This window comes from Pipistrellus kuhlii, unplaced genomic scaffold, assembly GCF_014108245.1.
Source record: "Pipistrellus kuhlii isolate mPipKuh1 unplaced genomic scaffold, mPipKuh1.p scaffold_m20_p_5, whole genome shotgun sequence".
NCBI classification, from domain to species: Eukaryota; Metazoa; Chordata; class Mammalia; order Chiroptera; family Vespertilionidae; genus Pipistrellus; species Pipistrellus kuhlii.
This window is the reverse complement of record NW_023425551.1, coordinates 42,867,951-42,886,029: the sequence shown is the minus strand read 5'-3', so window position 1 is coordinate 42,886,029 and position 18,079 is coordinate 42,867,951. Positions and strand designations below refer to the sequence as shown.

Here is an 18,079-nt window from a genome sequence, read left to right as displayed (position 1 = left end):
CTGATATTTACAGAAGTACAAAGGAGAATTTGTGAATTCGGGCAGACTCTTCTGAAGAGACCTCCCCAAGGATCTGTTACAGACAGTTTCCTCTCTGCAGGTGGCACAAGTAGAGATCCACGGGTATCTCTGGTTATCTCTCATGAATAAAAGCAGAGAAAAAGCAAAAGTCACACATTTGTAAATTAGGAAGAATGGGGTTCTAGCCCCTCTTTTGAATTTCCTCAAGGGCTTTAAATTATGAGGTTAGCTCCTGAGGTACCACATGCTCTTCAGCATTTATACCATTGCTTTCAGAATTGGATCTGGAGGGTGTAATTACAGCCTGGGGGGTTGATTACAGCTATGGTCCACCCGGAATTTCATAGTAGGATTGTGAGTGTGTGTGTGTGTGTGGGGGGTGGGGAGGTCTCAGAGATTCTATCCTCAATTAGATTATTTGCACATGCTGGAATTTTATTCCATGCTTTGACATTTTGTGAATATTTAATTTAGCTGTCTAATGATATTTGAAACACACACACACACACACACACACACATACACATACACAAAAAACAACAAAAAAAAAGGGTTTTGTTCTTTCTTTGCATTTTATACCATGGTTCAATTCTGGAGTCTTTTTTTTTTTTAATATATATTTTATTGATTTTTTACAGAGAGGAAGAGGGATAGAGAGCTAGAAACATCGATGAGAGAGAAACATTTACCAGCTGCCTCTTGCACACCCCCTACCGGGAGATCTGCCCGCAGCCAAGGTACATGCCCTTGACCGGAATCGAACCCGGGACCTTTCAGTCTGCAGGCCGACGTCCTATCCATTGAGCCAAACCGGTTTTGGCAATTCTGGAGTCTTTTAAACTCCAAAATGATATCTAGATCTCAGCAATGATTTTTATGAGACAAATGATAAACTTTCATATTTTTTCCATGTAACATATTATTTATTTGTCAGAATATTTATTTCAAGATGTTGTGTTCAGAGTGTAGTGAGGTCAAGTTTTAGCATCTGCTAATAAGTTATGTTTTGACTACTTTCTTACAAATGAAAAAATGTTTTCTTATCTTTGATACCTCCAACAGAGTGGAAAGATAACATTATTTTTTATTCTATTACAAAATTGATTGTTTTCATTGTAAGAACTTTGAATAAAACCAGAATCAGAGATATGTCGAAGTTATGAAGTTAGATACAAAAGCTACATGTTGATTTATTCAAGCAAAAAATCATAGCAGAGGAATGGACTTCTTTGATAGTTTACAGTTTTTTTCTAGCTTTCTCAAAAGGCCTTTTAGCCTTAATACCTCTCTGAGTGTTGGTTAAGATATGACACCAAAACACTTCAATTTGAAATTGTAAGTTCTCATTTTCTTCTCCCTATTCTTTCATTTTATTCTCTGTTTTATGTTTAAGGCAAGTGGAAGCATAGGAGAACATGAATTAAAATTAGCACAAAAAGGACACAAAATAGCTGGTCAAGGGTTACCAGCTTTTCTGCCCTTGACCTGGAGATTTGTGACCCTCTACCAGTGGTTCTGAACCTTTCTAATGCCATAACTTTTTAATACCGTTCCTCATGTTGTGATGACCCCCAACCATAAAATTATTTTCGTTGCTACTTCATAACTGTAATTTTGCCAAGGGTCACAGGCGTCCTCAAACTTTTTAAAGTGGGGGCCAGATCATGGTCCCTCAGAGAGCTGGAGGGCCGGACTATATGAACTACTAATTCCTACTGTAACACCTCGGCTGCGCTCACTGCCCAAAAAACCTGGCGGGCCGGATCAGACTCCTCTGCGGGCCGCATGTGGCCCGAGGGCCGTAGTTTGAAGACTCCTGCAAGACCATTGGAAAACACAGATATTTACATTATGATTCATAACAGTAGCAAAATTACAGTTATGAAGTAGCAACGAAAATAATTTTATGATTGGGGGTCACCAGAACATGAGGCACTGTATTAAAGGGTCTCTGCATCAAAAAGGTTGAGAACCGCAGTACTAAACTCTTTATAGAGAAGGCCAGAGGAATCTCAAGAGATAGGATTGAGGGTTGGTGGTGATTGTGCTGGTTGTGGTGAGATAAGGAACAGAGGATCTGAGGACACAATGCCCACTGAGATTGCTGATGAGGTGACAGTTTATGGCAATGTCCTCCTCCATGAGAATGCGGAGCTCAGAAAACCCCAGATTTTTTTTTTTTCCAGCTTTCCATATCCACAGCATTTGCAAAGCAGTAGGGAGTGCCACCTTTCCATTGTTCTGTCTTCCCTTTCATGCTCTGGGCCAGGGCTTGAGTTCACAGATGTTTCAATGAGGTGCCAGATCAACTGACATATCCTAGCTGGTGAGATGTTTAGAGTTCTAATAAAAGGAAAGAGATGTTTAGTCTTTTTACTACCTCCAGTATCTTTTGACCTAAAAAAAAAAAAATGGAGTAGGGCATCAGGCAAAAGTAGGCAAATAGAGAGGGGGGTATTGTGGCCTTGGCCTTGTGATATGGTTAGTTCATTTAACTGCCTTTTATAAATACTGAATATCAATCTAGTCAGGATTTTAACACTACTTACACAAAATAGGCACATCATTAAATCTGTACAAGGAAAAACTGAAACCTAGAGAACTTCAGCGCGTAGTTTAATGTCACAAATAGTAGAATAGACAAGATCACACTTAGAAAGACCTCTTGCCTTGTTATCTAATCTATTCTTTCAGGCTGCAGACATCCCTTTTATTGTCTGGTGAAAAGAAAAAGAAACTCATTTCCTGAATTTACTATAAGATTTAAATAGACTTGATAGCCTAAAATATTTTTTTTTCCTAGAAGACCTGCAACATTAGAATGAATGCTGAACATTTCTGAATTCTAATTGTGAAGCACTAATGTTGTGCATTAGCATTTAGCCTCGAGAAGTTCTTACTTTGGGTGCCAAATTAAACTAATTTACACTTACTAACTAACTAAACATTTTCTTAGCGTGATACAATGCCCAGATTTCTACCATTATATTAAACTTCGCACTTTTCTACTATTTTACAAAGTTGTAGGAGGAGTGACAAGTTTCAAGCTTTGAAGCATGATTCTTCATGACTTCCTAGAGGATTGTGATACAAAGGCCCCAAATATACTAATATTTAATTGTCAGATGATATACAAACTGTCCCGATGGAGGGCATCGCCTGCTGAGTTGAATGTCATTACCATGAGGACCATCCTGAAACATGACATATCCGTAACAAATTTTCCTGAGAACCTGTCTATGTCTATCATTACTAATCTCTCAACGCAGCAGATGCTCTGTGCAATGTTCTTTAACCAACTACATGACAGAAAAATCAAGCAAGTTACATATGATATAGGAAGACGTTCTATTGAGCTATTTTGGAAAGCTCACCCCAAAGTCTTTACTTCATGAGATTCTCATCTAGATTCGGTGTTCTACCCTATAACCTTATTTATTTTCAGAATAAAGCATAGCCAGAGTGCTTCTACTTTAATTTGAGCCTTTGTGGTTCATCTACAAGCTTTGAGAGGTGACTCGGGTGAACCACTGGATTGTGACTTTCATTTTGAACTGGTGCCTGGCCGTTTCCCTGGAAAGCCCAAGTTTTAGTCTTGAGTCAGGAAAGGGCCAGAGGACCTTTGTAGGATGACGGCTTACCTGGCTGAGCATTAGTCACTCCATGCTGGTCTTGGAACACGGGATGTTTCATTAGCTGTGGGAAGTATAGCATGTTTTCTGAAAAATATCTCCTAGAAATCGGATTCCAAAGTCCCCTTTATCCTTGGGTTGTTTAAGCTGCACACATTCCCCGCCTTGCTTTGTTAGAGCCTGGATCCCTGCCATTCCTATGATAAAGGCAGTGGGGAATGTCTCACCTATCTTGGTAATTTGAGCTTTTGTCCTGTTTTCCAGGCAAGATTTCAAACTTTTAATTACCCACTTAGTAAAACCCAGATGTCCCATTTCAAAGACCTATTCCCATTAGGGAATTTTCATTTCCAAGCAACAGTTGGATGAAATCCTAGAGTTTTACTGCATCCCATTTCCAGTGCTTCAGCTTCACTTTTTCTTTTCCTGAGTAAATAGGACCCTAAACTTTTAATTCTGAAAACCTATTTTAGATAGAATTTGGAGTATACCACAATCCACTACATTGAAACTTTCTATCTAAGCCCTAAATGGTTCTTTTCAAAATATTTCTTAGCATGCATTTGGTTCATAAACCTTCTCGGGGTGCTAAGAGGATAAGTGACTTTCAATTTGAAAATACATTACAAAGTGTTCCATCTCTTAAAGTTTAAGGAATACCCTGGTCAAGGTCTTACAAGTTTTACCTGACAGTGATTTTGATAAAGGGATTCATCACTGACTTGGAAAAAGGCCAGAGTGAGATGGCTCTTGGACCAATTTAGTGAGGCAATGAGTATTGGCAGGAAAGTGTGGGTCTTGTGTGACCTTGTTTACATAGGATATTTCCACAGCTGTGCTCGCTGAAAAGTCTCCACTTCAATTGCTATCTCCATCGACCAAATTGGCTGGTCTATTCACCTGTTGACGGCATGCTGCATCAAAGAGCCATTTTTTAATTTCAGGCGAAGATAAGTTGGGAATTTAAACTGGTTATATTGATGTGTAGGTAAAAATAACAATGAAAGGACTTAGCTTTGATAATCACACTGAGATTTGCTTATTTATTTTGCTGCAAAAGTAAGGTTTATGTAATGTGGATCTCCTGTGGAAACTCTGTAGATGAAGAAGCAGGGTCCCAAAGAAGTCAGATCCCTCAGCCACAGGTTCTTCCTTCCTGTCCTCCCTCTCTCACCTCTTCTTTCACAAAACAAGTTCTCTTAAACAATCCTGAGCCTTCTGTGAATCTAGGTGTGTACTAGTACATAAACAGATGTATATGCAGAGTTTCTCTTTCTCATTCTTACAAGTAGTCTTTTCGTTTTTTAAACTATTTTTTATTGATTTTTTTTACAGAGAGGAAGGGAGAGGGACAAAGAGCTAGAAACATCGATGAGAGAGAAACATCACCAGCTACCTCCTGATCACCCCCTACAGGGGATGTGCCCGCAACCAATGTACATGCCCTTGACCGGAATCGAACCTGGGACTTTTGAGTCCGCAGACTGAGGCTCTATCCACTGAGCCAAACCGGTTTCGGCGTCTTTTCTTTTCTTTCTTTTTCTTTCTTTTTTTTTTTTTTTTTTGCAAAAAAGCTTTATTGTTTTATTTGGTCCAATGCATTGGAGAGGTCTTCAGGGTGGTTAAAAAAATGGCTAGTAGTTTCAGGAAGTGGCTTAGGTAAAAGCCAGAGACACCAGGGGAATCTAGGGTAGCCTCTGAAAGGTCTCTGGGCTTCATAGTCTCCTAGTCGTGCTTGAGAGTGAGCCTTTGGAAGAGAGACTTGCCCAGCCCAGCCTGGGGGCTTGCCAGCCTGCAGATGTTAGTCAGGTGGTTGCCCATTTTCTTGATCAGTTTCACCTCCTCATCCAGGAAGTGGTTCTCCAGGAAGTCGCAGACATGAGGGTCTGCACGGGTAGAAGCCAGGCCATGCAACTCCAAAAGGGCCTGGTTCAGGTTCTCCTCCAAGGCCAGGGCAGCTTCCGTGGTGTCCTGAGTTTGGCCCAGTCATCCTGGGAAGGTTTCCGCATGACCTGGAAGAGAATGTGGCCTCCTCACTTGTTTTGCAACTTAAGAAATGCTCCATGCCCTCATGCTTACTCCAGCCAAGTCTCAGAAGAAGTGATCCACACCCTCCCAAGCCACATCCTCAAGATTAAAATAGTAGCCCAGAGAGAGGTAGGTGTAGGAGGCCCGCAGATGAAGGTTGGCCAGGTGATTGACCGAAGCCTTCACCTGGGTGGAACAATTCTGACGAATTTGGGAGCTCATGGTTGTTCAGCAAAAACACTGGTGTATTGGCTGGTCCTGGAGGTGGTTCTGAAGGTGGTGACTGGGTGAGACGCAGGAGAGTGGCTGGAGACTGGAAGAACGGGCGTCCCTGGGTCTTTCCATCCAAACACTGTTGAAGCAAGAGACAGATCTTGGACCTTTAAAAAGACTGCACAAGTAGTCTTTTAAAATATATATATATGCTTTTATTGATTTCAGAGAGGGAGAAAAAGTTAAAATCATCAATGATGTGAGAGAATCATTGATTAGCTGCTTTCTGCACACCCCCTACTGGGAATTGAGCCTGCAACCCAGGCATGTACCCTGACCAGGAATCAAACTGTGACCCTCCTCGTCCATAGGTTGATGCTCAACCGCTGGGCTTATAAATAGTCTTTTAATGAAACTTACTGTAGAGCACATAACCATAGTGATAGCTTGTTCCATCTGAGTTGCTTTTCTAATGTAGTATATAGCAATTGTGCCAACTGCTTTGTAACATAATTTGACATCTATAGGCCTATAGATTTGCATCAAACCCGAAGCCTCGGGACAAGCAAATAGGCCTCTTTGACAGAAAGACCAAGCTCCTGTCTGCTGCCTCTGGCTGTGTCCCGGGGGCCGACAAAAGGATCCATTCTCCGCTGGTTCCAGTTCTGTGGGGCCTGCAAGAGAAAGTCCCACTGGCCACCAGAGTGAGGCCACAGAGAGGTGTCTCTGGTGGCAGCCACAAACATCAGGGCAGCAGCCTTGTGTCAGAGCTGACCCAGGAGACACTGGTGTTCTGGAGTGGCAGAAAACCTGGGCTAAAATAAAAAGATGGTCCTTCCCCCTTCCCCTCCACCCCCCGGGGAGGAGTAAGGTGGAGCGAGAGTGTAAAAATGACCTGTCAGTCTCCATCCCACAGAGCATCCAGCAGCCCCAAATGTGTGTCAAACCAGATGCCCGCATCTCAGGCCCACGCTCAGCAAACCAGCGGGCCTCACCCACACCCAGCCCCTGCACCCCTCAGGCGATACTCCTCCCTGGGCCTGAGTCCTTACCTGCTGGCAGTGTTCAGGTTGCTCCAGCCTGTGGGTCTTACCACTGGTTTTCAAAACTAGATATCTGGGAGGGTCCTTCCTCAGCTGCAGATCTTAAAGTTGGGGTTTCAAACCCTTCTCTCCTCAAGGAGCAGCTTGGGTTTGAGCTTCCTCCAGACCGTGGGCCACGCGCGGGGGTGGGGAGGTGGGGGTATGTGGTGAGATTGCGAGATTGTGTCCCAGCCTCTGCTACCGGCTTCCATGTGGCTTTCCTCTTGTTCATCAATTTGAAGGAGGCTAGGTGTCACCAGCCAGTTTTTAGGTGGTGTGTGTATGTGTGTGTGTTTTTTCCCCCAGAGAAAGTTGTCCCAGGTGTACCCAAAGATTTAGTGGGTAGATCTGGTGTGTAGACTTGGTGGGCGGAGGTGAGCTCAGGATCCTCCTCTGCCACCATTTCCCACATTGAGATTAAATTAAAGCACAGATCATTAAAACTGCTGCTTCAGGGTGGCCTTTATCTGACCTGGAGTTGAGGAACTATGCTTGGCAAGGGCAATTCCAGGCTAGGATGCAGACTGTGACCTTTCTGGGTAAGAGGTGCTATTTTATTTGTGGTTTATACTCTTAAAGGTACTTGCATAGGCATACAGCATCACAGTAACCTATTTCCCACAACTGGAAAGGCCTGCATAGAAAGACCTTGGGATGGCAGGCAGAACTCCAGGTGTTCCGAGTCCAGCATCATCATTCATGTAGAATTGTATATGAGTGATGTCCATGGAGTGCAGGTGTGCAGAGACTAGCACAGCTTTGGAAGGTTTGCCCCTACTCTGCCCCTGCCTTCCTGTTCTGACTTCTTCACTCAGTCTTTTCCCATTGCTCAGTCCTAGGCACTTGAGCCTTCTTGCCGGTGTCTGAACACACCAGCGTATTTCTAGCCACAAAGACTTCGTACTTGTACTTCCTGTTTCCCTGGCCCTCCTGTTTAACACTGCAATTATTCCCACATTCTCCGTCCTTTTCCTTTATTTTTCATCATTTGTCACTATTTCACATAGCATATATGCAGTTTATGTTGTATACTGTCTGGTCTTTCCCTCCACTCCCCCCAAGTCTGTGAATGGATTGTTTTATTTTTCCCCCCAATGCTGTGGCCTAGCAACTAGACTAGTGTCTAGCACACAGTATGTGCTTCATAAATATTTCATGAATAAGTGAATAAAATACAAACTTTTCAATATATTAAAAATAGATCAGAGTTACTACAAAATAAAGAAGTCTCGAATTCCTGTGTACTCTGTATTTTAAAAAGCCAGAAAACTTGATGATTTTGCTCATTTCAGTGGTGAGTCATGTGACACATTCCCTGCCTGATAGGCAGGGCTCTGATTTGGAATGGAAAGTTTCAACTCAGTAGATGGAACCTAAGAGGACCCTTGCAGAGACCTGCCAGTCCTCTGTTGTTCATCGAAGGACATGTGGAGGCTTATAACAAAGTAACCTCAGTTGGTGTGGCAGCTTAAGCGTCAACAGCCTAATGCCGTGGCTTTTATGAAAAGTAAGATTGAACGTTAGAGCGACAATATCAATTTCTCATCTTTGTCCCAGATCTAGCCATCTCCATGCCTCTGATCCCAAGCTTTGTCTGCCCTGCTGCTACTGCACAGGGATTTGTACCAGCTCCCTTTACGAAATACGTTTGCTTCTCCTAGAATATTGCTTTTGTGAAAACGTGAAAACAATATCAGTCTTGCTACTCAGTCCACTTCATAATTTAGCATCGTTTGGCCTGATTTTAAGGGAATTCCTGATTTGTAAGACAAATGTGGCTATTCCGAAAACATGGTTTGCTCTCATAGCATTTTATTTGCAGTGTGTTTTCTGTAAAGTATATTCAAATGAACGATAACACGTGTGGGAAGTTATATACGACATTCTATGAATCTTCGGTATGTCTTGTTGTGAATATCCAAATATTTGTTCCAGGGAAGTGACTTTCTTATTCATAATTAAGCATCAGGGGCATGTATAATATATGCTCTAAAATGGGTAAATGCATATGTATATAGAAAAGTGGAAGTACTGTCAGCACTGTCATTTTGTGAGATAGACCGGCTTCTCAAGATGATTCCTGGCACTGTCTCTTTTGTCTTGCTATAAAAATTGAGCCCTACTTGTATGACTAGGTGTGGTGGTGATGGATGCTATTAAGGAACACGGTGTTTGATTCTCACCAGCAGATTCTCCAAATGCACTGGCAGAGCGGTTGGGCCATCGTTAGGTAGCATGTGCTCCAGACTTAATGCACATGAGTTGGCAGTATTCCTTTAATTGTCCCATTTGTTTTATATTGCCAGGTGGTTTTGATTAATGAACCAAAACAAGTGAATTTGTGTACAGAAGACAGAAAGAATTATAACTCAGCTGGTTGCTCTTAGGTCAGTACAAGTTACAATAGAAATATAAAATCTTGTCATTGATGCAACATTAATTCCTTCCTTATCGAGTGGGCTGAAGTACCTAATTAAAATCCCAACATTTCCTCACCCCTTTCTAATAGTCTCACACACTGGAAAATTCTACAGAGCCATGAATGGAATATCTTAACTTCCCAGTCACTGTGGATCTTCATCAAAAACAGCTTGAATGCTACTAAGTACTGAGAGATGCAAGGAATGAGTGGTCTTCCACTCCACTCATTCTTCTCCTGCTTTTTCAGGAGTGGGAAGCACCTGGCCCCCCTCTGCCCTGAAGTGCAGGAGCCTAAACATGCCTCCCCATTTCGAATGTTCTAAAAATATTGTGATTTAAACAGCTTTTATTTCCTTTAGGTATATTAATAAGTACAAGTACAGTGCTTACTATGTGATGAGGGTGTTCTAAGTGCTCTTGAAATAGTTACTCTTCTTTTTCCTATGCATTATTTTGTCCCTTTATACCTCTTTGTTTCAATTACACTTACATATTAACAACTTCTGAACCAAAGTCTTTCTCTCAGAATCAGGTAAATTTAAATAGTGCACCAGCCAAAACCGGTTTGGCTCAGTGGATAGAGTGTTGGTCTGTGGACTGAAAGATCCCAGGTTCCATTCCAGTCAAGGGCATGTACCTTGGTTGCGGGCACATCCCCAGTGGGGGGTGTACAAGAGGCAGCTGATCGATGATTCTCCCTCATCTATGTTTCTAACTCTCTATCCCTCTCCCTTCCTCTCTGTAAAAAATCAATAAAATATATTTAAACAAATAAAAATAAATAAATAAATAGTGCAACAATTTCTCATACGATGAACATACCTACATTCAAACGATGAAAAGGTATCTCTATACTGTATAAGAATGGTGAGAATTCTTTTGGGTCTCTGGATGCCAAAGAAACCCACTGATTCATTGCACATATTTTATATTTTGGTAAGACGATGCTTTCTTCTTTTCCCAACTGCATCCCTCCATGCATTTTTACCTGCAAGTTGAAAAGGCTTGATAGTCAGATAAAGTTGGAGAAACACAGGCTCTAGTAAGCTTCCTACCTGAAAAGTCATAGTGCATGTTTTCTTATCAAGATTCTGCAGTCAAGGCACCTGTTTGTAGTAGGGCTTTTCCTAAAAAAATTAAACTGTGAATTACCATATCCAGGGGTCCTCAAACTTTTTAAAGTGGGGGCCAGATCACGGTCCCTCAGAGAGCTGGAGGGCCGGACTATATGAACTACTAATTCCTACTGTAACACCTCGGCTGTGCTCACTGCCCAAAAAACCTGGCGGGCCGGATCAGACTCCTCTGCGGGCCGCATGTGGCCCGCGGGCCGTAGTTTGAAGACGCCTGAATCAATTCCACTCCTGGGCATGGACCCTAAAAATCTTGTAATTGATGCAACATTAATTCCTGGAGGAATCAAGTAGATGTCTGTACATCGGTTTCTGTGGCAAAGTTATTCACAATAGCCAATAGGTGGAAGCTAGTGTGTGTCCATTGATGGGTGAAAGGATAAACAAAAGGTGCTCTATACACACAATAGAATATCATTCAACCTTAAAAATGGAGGAAGTCCTGATACATACTATACCATGGATGAAACTTAAAAGACATTAAACACAATCAAATCAGCCAGTCGCAAAAGAACAAATACTGCACCATTCCATTTATATGAAGTACCTAGAATAGTCAGATTCATAGAGACAGAAATTAAAATGGTGGCTTCAATGGGCTGAGGAAAGGTAATGGGGAGTTATTGTTTAAGGAGTACAGAGTTTGGGAGGATGAAAAAGTTCTGGAGATGGTTAGTAGCTAAGAGTTAACAATCTGAAGCTACTCCATGCCACTGAATTGTCCACTTAAAAATTATTAAAATGGGCCCTAACCTGTTTGGCTCAGAGGATAGACCATCAGTCTGCAGACTGAAAGGTCCCAGGTTCGATTCTGGTTAAGGGCATGTACATGGGTTGTGGGCACATCCCAGGTAGGGGGTGTGCAGGAGGCAGCTGGTCGAGGTTTCTCTCTCATCTATGTTTCTAGCTCTCTATCCCTCTCCCTTCCTGTCTGTAAAAAATCAATAAAATATATATTTTAAAAAATCAATAAAATATATTAAAAATATTAAAATGGTAAATTTTATCTGATATCTATTTTACTGCATAGAAGAAAGAAAAAAATCTGTTTTCATCTAGAATTTCCTAGTTTATTTAATCATAAGACACTTTTTCTCAAGGAAAAGAAAGTTTTTGGAGGTATACATGAACATACCTACATTCAAACGATGGAGCACAAGAAAAACCTGGTCTATACACTCAACATTACATTCAACAAGAGTGAACTGTCATAATATTACTTCTATATATAAAGCACTTCTGTGCCTCCTTTGTTCATATGATACTTAAAACCCCTTTGCTTGTACACAACCCACCTAATATCTCACCATACCTGTATAATTATGTCCTCAACTTGAACAGTGGCTTCAAATTAAGACAAATATGGCAGTTAAAATCTATATAACTTGATAATGGTGGAATATAGTGGATCTAGGTAAAGATAGTGCAGAAGTTCGAATCTGGGTACAAGAAAGGTAGGGGCTGCCATTGTATCAAAAGGACGAAGTGGGGCAGCAGTTCGGGAAAGCAGGGAATAAAGAGATTTGCTTTGGTCTCTCCCACTCAAACGGGAGTTATCCAAGTCCCCTTCCCCAAGGTGACGTTACAACTAAGGAGGCCAAGTATGTGGAGCAGCAAGGAAAATAATACACATGAGAGTACCTGGCTGCTTCCTCTTATTCTAAACAAGGTTCTGTTTTTGAAGGGCTTTTGTTGTTGTTGTTCATTTTGAGAAATGCAGTTTAAAGAATACATTTTTAGAGCTTTCATTATGCCTATTATTATAAAGACAAAGAAATTAGGACAATTATTTAAAAACCATTCCTTGACTTTGTTCCCTCATAATGAAAGCTATACCAAACAAGTAGTCTTCAGGTGTCAGGAGTAAAGAACACAGCAGTTTGTAGTCAGACTAGTGTACAGAAGCATCTCTAGCCTCTGGAATATAATATTTAAAGTTCCCTAGCCTTGCACCAAGTGAATTAAAGTTTCTAGTCATCATCAACAATTTGAGATATAATACTTGTTACATGAAAACATTATCAAGTTTTAAACAAAGGGGAGGGGGGAAAAACTATATTCGTGCTGAGCCTATTACCATAAGTAATGCAGCAGACACAAGTTGTAGATTTTAAATAATGTAGATGAGGGCCTTATGTCCCTTAGGTTCAGTGCTTAGCACAAGGCTGAGTACACAGTAGGTGTTCAGAAATATTTGTTGAATGAATGGATCAATGATGGAATTGATTTCTGAAGGTTAAGAACTGTTATCATCAAAGAGCTGAGCGGCGATGAAATGTGTATCCTGAGTGCACTTTAATATTTTCACTGACATCCAAGAGTTAAGGGAGGGATCACAGGTGTAAAGAGTGTTAGCACTCAGGAGAGACAGGGATGGTTTATTGTACTTCCAAGAAAGGTCAGTCCTGGGGAGTATTAATTGTGAGTGAGACTAGAGAACATTTGTGCTGAATGTCAGGGGAAGCTTTTGAAGAGTAAAGAGTATTAAGCTACATAACAGAGCCAGAGGAGAAACTCAAGTGTCTGGTGGATTTTTATAGGGAGAGTGGGCCATGCCCTGGAGATGGGTGGGGAATGCCTTCGCCCCAAAGGCCTGTGCACCAGCAGAACTTTCCGGGTTCTACTTTGTCTCTCCGTCCTGTCCTGCTTCACTGCAGTCATCTAAAACATAGAGGAAAATGGGCATCTGTGTGGTCTGGGAAAGGGCTTTTGCAACTTGGACTCTATCACAGCGATACAATGATGCTAAAAGGAGTTTGTGTATTTGGAAAATGATGCTATGATTCCGAGAGAGGACATAAAAAGCAATTAATTCACGCTGCAGTGCTTTGAGATGGTGGATTTATCAACTATGCATACGATTAACTACAAATGTCTGCAACAACAACAGAAATAGAGCCCAATGCTAATTATAAAAAGCGAGCTGGTGATATCCTTTTAGGTCTATAATTCTTGGAAAATGAAATTTGAGGACAGTCACGCCACATAGCTTAAACGTACTCAAAATCTCTAATGTCCCCCCGAGCTAAAAATCTTCTAAAATCAGCCTACATAATGAAGCCTTTGTTGCAGCTCAATTGTGCTTATATTATATAGAACAAGTGCTCTGTGCTGCATATTTTGTATGTTAATTTTAAAAGTTGAGCTATTTTCATCCAGGAAGTGAAATCACAGGTCACTCCACAGAACTCAATGAGGATTTTTGTTATAAAATGAAAATAGCTTTAACTAAAGAATGTTCAACTCCATCCCAATACAGATATGCTGCCTTTTGCTTCCTACCGCTACTATCTAAACTCACTTGTCATTTTAAGAAGGGCCGCTTCGAAAGGTACTGCATCTTTCAAATTTTAATGAATAATAAAGTAATAGTATTTGTGAAAATAAATTTGGATATCATCAGTTTTATAGACAGAGAGATAGATAGATACATAGATACAGATGCATGAATAGATACATATACATGAGAGAGAAGGGAGAGGAGGGAGATAAAGAGAAGTAACCAAGATTCTATAATATACGTAATTTAAGAATATTATCCTTTTGTGCACAAAAGAACATTTCTACTGATGATTCATGATTTAACAGTTGTTGTTTTTATTGGTTAATGTATATATCATATCCATGGAGAATCTTTTTAAAAAACCAACTTTAGCCGAAACCGGTTTGGCTCAGTGGATAGAGCCTCAGTCTTCGGACTGTAAGGTCCTAGGTTCTATTCGGGTCAAAGGCATGTACATTGGTTGCGGACACATCCCTGGTGTGGGGTGTGCAGGAGGCAGCTGGTCGATGTCTCTCTCTCTCATCGATGTTTCTAGCTCTCTTTCTCTCTCCTCTCCCTTCCTCTCTGTAAAAAATTAATAAAATATATATATATAAAAAGACCAACTTTGCAGTGAAATGTTCTACAAAAATAAGATTAAGTTTCTTATTTGAAGTGCAGTATGTGAAAAAAAAAAACAAGAAAGATTTTCAGCAGTTTTAGGCTATATTTTTAAAAAATATATTTTTTATTGATTTTTTACAGAGAGGAAGGAAGAGCTAGAGAGCTAGAAATGTTGATGAGAGAGAAAAACATCGACCAGCAGCCTCTTGCACACCCCCTACCAGGGATGTGCCCGCAACCAATGCACATGCCCTTGACGGGAATCGAACCTGGGACCTTTCAGTCTGAAGACCAACGCTCTACCACTGAACCAAACTGGCTTCAGGTAGGCTGTATTTTAGATGGTCTGGATGAAATACAGGTTACATGAAATGCCCAAAATCACTGTTATGGCATTTGCACCTTCCTGGGGGGGGGAAGCCCTGAGGAGCTGGAGGGAGGGCCTCAGAGGAAGGTTTAGTGGTGAGAGGAGAGTCAGAGGGCCCAGCCCACCTGCAGTTCCAACTGCCTCCTGGGCGCCTATCTCCCCAGGATGTCCCAGTGACAACTCAAGGTCAACACCCTCCCTCCTCCCAAAGTGCTGCGCCTCCTCTAGACCCCATAGTAGTTCATGGTAACCCTGCTTATCAGGTGCCCAACTAAAAGCTTCAAAGCTAAGGCAGATGCACTCTGAGAGGTCTGTGTCCCTGACCCTTGGAGGCGGGGGTAGGGGGAGGACCTACCATCCCTCTCACTTCCCTTTGTAAGAGTTTGATTTGAATTCAAACTGCTTTGAACTGAATTGCACATGGTGTTTGCAAAGTATCTACAGGATGAAAATAGGCATTTCCCCCCCTCCTGAACAAGTCTACCTCCTGTTGTGCAATTTAAATATTTTAATTATGAAATGGCAAAAGTGAATGGTATCAATTTTTACTAATTTAAACTCTCCTTTTCCTTTATCGCCTTTATTTTTGCTTTATCACCTTCCGTTAGCAATACAATTTTATGAGCTGAGAAATGGCAGTATAGGAGACAGTCCCTTATTTCTTGATGGACTTCGACCTTGTGTACCAAGCAAGTGGCAGGAGATTCTCTGTGAAACCCTTCCCCCCCCCCCCCCCCCAGGCCTGTCTATGGTAGGGCCCTGAAGCCTGCGATCTAATCATGCTCATTCTTAATGTCATCAACAGTTCCATCAATAATTCTGTAAGTCACCGGAGTAGATATTATCAGCTGTTTTCAAGTCTGCCCTCTTCAAAGGATGAAGTGACCTAGTTTTCTTTTCTGAGTCACGACTCCATACTTTACATAATTTTGTTCAGTGCTCAGATATTGCCAAGCTCCCTTTTGACATTATTTTCTACATAATAAGGTGGGGACACACAGGAATAAAGAAATCTCAGAAGGCTGATTCTATTAGGAACATACACTGGAATTGTCCAACTCCCATGATACTCTCAATAATAATACTCAAAACACTTCACAGAGGTTTTCTTGTGGCATAACTGCAGAAAAGAAATAGGTCTCATGGTTAGAGTTCCCTTTTTAGCATTCTCCACAGAATGAATAAATCAAGGGCAGGCTATAGCGGATCTCCAACATCCAGTGAAATGAGTAATCTTTTGTGAACAAAGAAGGAAACGTGCCTTTAGCTCCCATCAAACATCTGGACCTTAATAAAGCAAAGGCTGTAAAGATGGCTGTCAAAGCCTCATCTTACCCAAGTTTGGGAGCTGACAATGGCATCCTTCCCAGCATGCTTGGCAACCTCTTTCTTTGCAACGGAACCAACAGTCATGTCCCAAGGTAACCTTTCAGCCTCCAAGGCTACCCCCAACTAAATTCGTTTCATTGCTGAGAACAAGAGCTATGAGAAAGAAGCAATGCAGATGGAACACAACTATGAAATATAAAGTGACGTTTTATTGCCTACTTGTTGGAAATGTATGTATAACTTGATTCTGATCCCAAACCTGTGGATTTACCACATCAATGAAACAAGTCTAAGGACCAGCCTTCCCTGGGTTTCCCTCCTGGGCAGGTTTGCTACCCTGTCGTGAAAAACACCGGTGCAACCTGGGGAATAGCCACTTCGTCTTCCTTTAAAGCCACCAGGAACCTTTATGGCAAAACCGAGAGGAATAAACTAGTTCAGAGACACCTAACAGTCACCAAGGGCTCTCCTCCCGCTTGCACGCTCGGAGGCAGCTCTTGCTTTCAGTACTGCTGGGATCCCACGTGACAGAGCTCACAAAAAGAGGGTTAGGTTGTGAGAAGGATGCTGACAGGACCGCCCGCTGGCGGTGACTCCAGACCTGTCCTCACTCAGAGGCCTCCCCTCCACTGCCCATCCGCAGTCCGCGCTGGGCGGCTCGATGGAATTTATCGCTCCAGATTTTCTAGCTGTAATTATAGTTTCTCATTTACAATGGAACGCTGCAAATGAGAAAGTACTTGGAGCTACTTCCTATGCTTGGCAGCCGACTAAGGTGATCATATGTCCTGTTTTTCTTTCTTCCCGTCTTTCTTTTAAAGCCGGGACAGGTCTTTGTTTTTGCTGAAGTTCGCCGTTTTCTCCCCGTTACTGATGTGCAGCCTCCTTTGTGCTGACGGCCAAGGAAATTCTGGACGACTGCCCTGCTGGCCTCCAGAGACTGATACAAAGTCTTCACAGGAAAGTCAGTGGATTTTTTTTTTTTCCCTTCAAACTAGCGTTTACCAGAAACAAGACATCTTCATGTGTATGAGGACCTTGCTGTCTACTGAGCACGTTCAAAGACAGAGAGCCTGGGTTTGGCCTCTCTGAGGTCTGCAAATGCACTTGAAGCCACTTGACAAAGAAATGGTTTCAGCAAGTGCAACGATGAAGTTAAGCCCCAATTTTATTTTATTTATTCTGCTTGCTTTTCATTTGGCACCAGTAGAAAATGTTTAAACATATTTTCAGTTGGATGTTCTTTGGGCAGACCCTGAAGAGGACTTTCTGTCGGTCCTCAGTAAAAGTATAACCACAAGACAATTTGTTTAACCCACGTTCCCCCAAATCTATGTGTTTTGCTGCTGCCACAAAAAAAGACTATCAAATTCTGTGTGATGGGCTCCAGGGAAATGAAGCATAAGTAGCTCCTTCTCGTGTATGTCCTGCAAAGAAGGGCTGCTGTTGTCCTTTCCTGAGGCTGCCCGCACGCTAGCTGTCTCATTTACCCAAGGCCCGATCTACCTAATTACTGAGATAGCAGCAAACATATCATCTGTTCCTCTCCTCCAGACCACGTGATTGCATTGCCCATTTGTTGAGTGTTTGTCTCAGATTTAAATGAGTCATTTAGTAACCCCTGTGCACAGCAAGGTAAGTTGCAACCAGCTGGCCCCAGCTGGCTCACAGGCTCTGCCCCCACGCCCCAGCCTTCCTGAAGGGCTTTGTGTAACGTTGCCCCAGCTGTGGTGGCAGGAGGTCCAGCTTTCTGTGCATCAGGTAATGAAATGACCATGAGAACTCAGGGTTTTAGGAAATGATGCCAGTGTCTATCCAGGCATCTTCAAACTACGGCCCACGGGCCACATGCGGCCCGCAGAGGAGTCTGATCCGGCCCGCCAGGTTTTTTGGGCAGTGAGCGCAGCCGAGGTGTTACAGTAGGAATTAGTAGTTCATATAGTCCGGCCCTCCAGCTCTCTGAGGGA

The 18,079-nt window shown here is 42.1% G+C and overlaps 1 long non-coding RNA gene across 1 annotated transcript; it reads right to left on the bottom strand.

Moving 5' to 3' along the window:
- Window positions 1-5,765: 5,765 nt before the first annotated feature.
- LOC123651390 lies at window positions 5,766-16,221 on the bottom strand. Its single transcript, XR_006740067.1, has 4 exons — window positions 16,210-16,221; window positions 9,473-9,478; window positions 6,670-6,679; window positions 5,766-6,054 (listed from the first exon to the last, which is right to left on the bottom strand). It is a non-coding gene; the product is annotated as an uncharacterized LOC123651390 (long non-coding RNA).
- Between the last annotated feature and the right edge of the window lie 1,858 nt (window positions 16,222-18,079).